The sequence below is a fragment of the Pongo pygmaeus genome, chromosome 9 (assembly GCF_028885625.2).
Source record: "Pongo pygmaeus isolate AG05252 chromosome 9, NHGRI_mPonPyg2-v2.0_pri, whole genome shotgun sequence".
NCBI classification, from domain to species: domain Eukaryota; kingdom Metazoa; phylum Chordata; class Mammalia; order Primates; family Hominidae; genus Pongo; species Pongo pygmaeus.
In genome coordinates, this window is record NC_072382.2 from 65,816,500 (window position 1) to 65,823,088 (window position 6,589).

Consider the following 6,589-nt stretch of genomic DNA (forward strand, 5'->3'; position numbering starts at 1 on the left):
TCCTTTACAGGTCCCATTTACCAACTGATAAATGTGGAGAATTATCAGTAATAGATCTGATCTATATCTGTGCAGGCTATAGATCATCACTTTTGCCACAATTAAAAATAAAAATAAAAAAGGAGAGCATCTCCTTTTTTATTTTTATTTTTAATTGTGGCAAAAAAACACATGCACAATGGAAAATTTACTATCTTAACCATTCTTAAGTGTACAGTTCAGTAGTGTTAAGTATGTTCACTTTGTTGTTCTCATCTCCCCTTTAACACTTACCTAAAAGCCTTGAAGCAACACAGTCTTCATTTGTTATGGTTAGATTGCTTCCAGAAATTTGACTCCTCTTTGCTCCTGCACAGATCTGTGTAGAGCTGAAGTGCAGGAGGTTCATACTTGACCTCAAATGCACTCTGCTAATGGCTATTATAAATTATCTTCACATTTTGCTGACTCCATGGATAAAAGCAGGTCAGCTTCCTGCAGCCAAGAGTCTTGGGCCAGGCAGTGGCATGGGCTCCCTTCCAGGGAATCAGTCTCAAAAAGGAGTGGATCTACTTGTGTTCACAACACAAGAGTTGGACTGTTTGCGTCAGATGGGGACACCAGACGACTGTGCCTGTAAGGGTGGTAGGCACCCACCTGTGTGGCCCCAGCTTTGCCCTTTGGAGGAGGCACTTGGAAGAAGCAAGTTATGTAATGTCAGGTTCCTCATCTGAAAAATGGGAATAATATCCACCTTATAGATTACTTCAAAGCTTGAAAAAGATAATGTTCATGAACTGTTTATTTTCAAGTAGTAAGTAGTTTAAAATAGTCATATGGTAAGTGCTTTTTTCCCCAAGTTTAATTTTTCAAATTCATTTCTGTCTTGCAGTATACTATACTTCATAATATGTCCACTCTTTGAACTTCTATTTATTTAATTGACAAAAGTGTATATATTTGTGCAACATGCACAACATGATGTTTGATAATGACTACATTGTGGAATGACTAAAAATTAACATAACCATTATCTCACATACAAAGAGACTTCAAAAAGTTTATGAAAAATGTGTCTTATGAAAAAACTGTGCATGGATTTAAAATTTTTTCTGCACCAACATAAACTCATACTAACTTGTTATAATATGTGTGAACAGAATCTAGTTTGAGGCACTAAGGAGGATAAGACATGAGTTTGAAAAGAGCCTCTATCAGAGCAACATGAATTCTGCTAAAATTGAAGAACAAACATCAAATTTATGGTGAAGCTTGGGTGGAAGAATGATAAAATCACTGATGCTTTACGAAAGTTTATGGGGACAATGCCCCAAAGAAATCAGCAGTTTGCAAACAGACACCTCATTTTAAGAAAGGATGAGACAATGTTGAAGATGAAGCCTGCAGTGACCGACAATCCACATCAATTTGTGAGGAAAAAAATCATCCCATTTGTGCCCTAATTGAAGAGGACTGACAATTACCAGCACAAAAAAATAACTAACACCATAGACATCTCAATTGGTTCTGCTTACACAATTCTGGCTGAAAAATTAAAGTTGAGCAAACTTTCCGCTCAATAGATGCCAAAACCATTGCACCCAGATCAGCTGCAGACAAGAGCAGAGCTTTCCATTGAAAGTTTAAATAAGTAGGATCAAGGCCCTGAAGCATTTCTTTGAAGAATCGTAACGGGAGATGAGGGGTGGCTTTACAAGTACGATCCTAAAGACAAAGCACAATCAAAGCAATGGCTACCAAGGGGTGGCAGTGGTCTACTCACAGCAAAAGTGGACAGGTCAAAAGCAAAGGTCATGGCAACAATTTTTTGGGCTGCTCAAGGCATTTTGCTTGTTGACATTCTGGAGGGCCAAAGAATGATAACATCTGCTAAGTATGAAAGTGTTTTGAGAAAGTTAGTCAAAACTTTAGTAGAAAAATGTCCGGGAAATCTTCACCATAGAGTCCTTCTCCACCACGACAATGCTCCTACTCATTCCTCTCATCAAACAAGGGCAATTTTGACAGTGTTTTGGTGGGAAATCATTAAGCATCCTGATTTGGCTCCTTCTGACTTCTTTTTTGTTTCCTACTCTTAAAAAGTCTTTAAAAGGCACCCATTTTTCTTCAGCTAATAATGTAAAAAAGACTGAATTGATATGGCTAAGTTCCCAGGACCACTTGGTTCTTTAGGAATGCACTAAATGGTTGCTGTCATCAATTACAACAGGGTCTTGATCTTGATGGAGCTTATAGTGAGAAATCAAGTTTATATTTTGTATTTTAATTTTTTAGTTCCATTTTTCCATGAACTTTTTGAAGTCTCATGCTTATCATTTTTTTCTCGTGAGAACATTTAAAATCTACTCTCTTAGCAATTTTCAAGTATATGATACATCGTCATTAACTACAGTCACATGGTTGTTCAATAGATCTATTGAATTTGTTCTCTCTGTCTAATCTTATTCCTTTGAGCAACATCTCCCAATCTCCCTACCCCCATGGTAAATGCTTAATGAGTAGATAAATAATATTTCTTGTTATTATTGGACCCCAAATTTTCCCAATCCCTGCAAGCCTGCAAGCATGAGTGAAGATGCTTTAACAGTAAGAGATCTAATTTCACCAACTAACGTTCTCCTTTAATAACTTAGGCTTTCACTTTTGTGGAATGTGTCTCACAGGAGTTATCTTTGCCCATGAGCAAATCTCTCTCTGGGGCATCTGCTGCCCCACAGGGTCCTAGTTTCAGATACTGCTCTTTGCACTTGGCACCACTAGAGATGTGTGGAAGCTTCTCGGTGTCATGTAGGCTCTCTCCCTGTGTGTCACACCCAGAAAATCCTAAAGAACTGTGATGGTGCACCAATGTTTTGCATTATTTGTAAAATGGCTTGAGTTTTTACTTAGAACTCCCTGTTTAGCACAAGACAGGCTTGAGTGAGTCTTTTGAGACTGGATCAAGAGAGATTTCTAAGGGAGAGAAAACAATCTGTATTAGTATTTCCTACCCCCTCCTCCCCTGGGTGGAGTGCTCTCAGCAACCATACACAAAGACATATGGGAAACCTGACCCTTCAGGTCACCAGCCATGGTGGCCAAATCTGTCCCAGATCAAGGGACACAACCTATACTAAGCAGAGATCTAGAATTGTTATTCTACTGGGCTTTGACATTCCAAACACAATCTCCCAAATACCTGCCCCGTATTAGTTACTTATTGCTGCTTAATTAATGATTCCACACTTTGTAGCTTTTGTTAGGAGGTCAGGAACCTGGGAGTGGCTTAGCAGGATGTTTCTAGTTCAGGGCCTCTCCCAGGGTTGCCAGGGCTGCAGGCATCTGAAGCTCAATTGGCAGGAGGCTTTAGTTCTTTGCCACATGGGCCTCTCCATAGCTTATGATGTGGCTTCTCCAGAGCAAATTATCCAAGACAGGGTGACTGAGACAGAAACTACAATCATTTATAACCTAATCTTGGAAGTCACATACCATCACTTTGCCATAGTCTACTGATCACACAGACTTACACTAGTACCAGGTGGGAGGGGACTACCCAAAAGTGTGAATACCAGGAGGTGGAGATCACTGGGAGCTGCCTTGGTAGCTGCCACCACACGTCCTCTGCCCTCTCCAGCTCCAGCCTCTATAATCTTGCCTGAAAGGAGCCCATCTTTCTTCACAGTCAAAGAGGGGAGTTTAGAGGCCCTGAGGATAGAACTAAGCAGTGGCAAAGTAGCACTGGGACCCAAGGATATGTGTGTAAAAGACAAGAACCAGGAAAAGAAAGAGCAGAAAATAAGAGGACAGAAGTAAATCAAAGGGCACAGAGCTTTGAAGGAAAAAAAAAAAAGAAAAAAGCAATACTGTAGGACAGTAAAACTGAAAATAGACAGAAGACCTCGATCCTCAGGGGGTAGACTGACACAGGTCAGTACTTTATAACAGCAGAGTTGCATTTCCCTCTTGTGCTACCTGTCCATGGTTGGGAGTTCACTCCGCATCTCACTTGGGAGCCCAGGCTGATAAAGCAGCCGTCATTTGAACATCACCTGCATATGGGTGGAAAGAGCACTCTGGAGGGTCTTGTATTGGCAATGAAATGCTCTGGCCCAGAAATGATTCACACCCTTTCCATTCACAACCCTTTGGCCACAAAGGGTCACCAAGGAGCCAAAAAGTGCAATCCTATCATGTTCCTGGAAGAGAGGAAAACTGGAAATATTTGGCAAAAGCACTCATGACTCCTCCAGGTCTAAGAGAAGAACAAACTTTTCAGAGAGAAAGGTAGGGAAGGGACTAGGGCTGGGTACTGGGGACTAGACTAGAGTCTCGCAAATGAGGCTTTTCCAGAGCTGTGCTCTAGAAGGTCCTCTGCCTGTCACCCTACCCCCACCTTGGGCTCAGCTCATCCTTTGCTGCCTCACACAGCAGGCCAAAGGAGCAAGCATCTCTTGGGGACTCTGTCTCAGGCCTGGGTCATTCCCTGACCCTCACCTTACACTGTTTTCCTCCCTCACCCAGCCCATTGATCCAGCGGGAGGATGCCCAGACACCAGGTCACAGGTTTCAAAGCAAGGCCCAAGCCATGGGATCCATGGGGGCAGCCCTCAACTCCCTTCCCAGAGATGGGTATACCTCTAGCCCTAATCTGACCACCTGACCGTGGTTCTTGGTAGATAGAGCTGGGCCAAGCTCCCATCAACCTGAGAGGTCCCTGGAGAAGTAAAGCCCTTTCTTGCCTAAACCCATTCTCTCTCTTTTGACTAGAAGCTCAACTCCTGAGAATCTCAAGTTCTCACCCACACTAGCTGGCCCAGCCTACCCAACCAGGCCAAATATCTCATCTCCCTAGCAGGCTTTTCAGAGAAAGATCTGGAGGTGGCTATAAGACAACGCATGGTAGCCGTCTGGCTTGTCTCTCTGCAGACTCCATGTGACCTCACTTTTGTTCATAGTCTCACATCCAACAACTGCTTAGGTTAGAGCTGATTTAGTTATCGGCCATTCTTAAGGACTCCATTGGCTCACTCACAGATTAAGAATATCCATGGTTCAGCAGCAGGACCAATGCCACCTGACCCCAACCTCTTACCCCCATCCCCTAAGCCATCCCTAAAAAGTATACAATGTAAGTGAAATCAGTGTGTTTTCCATACAAGACTTCTAGCTTCCCCTTCCACTGCAATGCCTCCTAACCCCTCCAACATAGAAATGCTGGAGCTGGCAGGGCGTGGTGGCTCACACCTATAATCCCAACATTTTCAGAGGCCAAAGCGGGTGAATCACCTGAGGTCAGGAGTTCGAGACAAGCCTAGCCATCATGGTGAAACCCCATCTCTACTAAAAATACAGAAATTAGCTGGGCATGGTGGCGTGTGCCTGTAATCCCAGCTACTCAGGAGGCTGAAAGAGGAGAATCACTTGAACCCAGGAAGCAGAGGTTGCAGTGAGCAGAGATCATGCCACTGCACTCCAGCCTGGGCAACAGAGCAAGACTTGGTCTCAAGAAAATAAAATAAAAATAAAAGAAATGCTGGAGCCAATAGCACCTCTCAGGCTCAGGCACTCAGAAATCAACTCTTGGGGTGAGGTTGGGGGAATGTCCACAAAAACTTAGGACAAACTTTGACATTAAATTCATTCTCAGGGGCCAATCTCATCCAGTTCTTGACTGAAAATAGTTACAATGGCTGTGCTGCTACAGGAGGCAGAGAAAAACCTCTCAAGGGGCAGCCAGGAACTCTTCATGGGGTAGGTCATATTTTAACTTGGGCCTTGACAGTTGGGAAGATTCTCAGTCAAGGATGCTGAGGAGGTTACTCTGAGTGCAGAGAGAACAGCATATACAAAGGAAAAGAGATGAAAATTTAGCTGACTAATATAGTATGTGTAACAGAATAGTGGAAATAAGACTGGAAAGACAGCTCATAAACTGACCCCAACCTCAAGAGAGCCTTGAATATCAATGAAGAGGTTACCCTGATTCTCAAGAGAGATACAGAACAATCAGGATAAAGAATAATCTTAACCAATTAGTCCATTTTCATACTGCTATGAAGAAGTACCTGAGACTGGGTAACTTATAAAGAAAAAGAGATTTAATGGACTCATAGTTCCACATGGCAGGGAAGGCCCCTCACAATCACAGCAGAAGGTGAAGGAGGATCAAAGGCCCGTCTTACATGGCGACAGGCAAGAGAGCATGTGCAGGGGAACCGCTCTTTATAAAACCATCAGATCTCGTGAGACTTATTCACTATCATGAGAACAGCACAGAAAAAACCTGCCCCCATGATTCAAGTACCTCCCACCAGGTTCCTCCCACGACACGTGGGGATTATGGAAACTACAATTCAAGATGAGATTTGGGTGGGGACACAGCCAAACCATATCAACTAACATCTATAGAATATTTACCAGGTTGAGCATTAGGCCAAGTGCTTTATATGCATTATTATCTCACACCAGCTTAACAAGTATATCTATTATTTTTCTGTTTTAAAGATGAGAAAACTTGGCTCAGAGATGCTGAGTTACTTGCCTGAAATCACAGAGCTAGTAAGTGGCATGCCCGGAATTCAAACCCAAATCTGCCTGATTCTAGAAC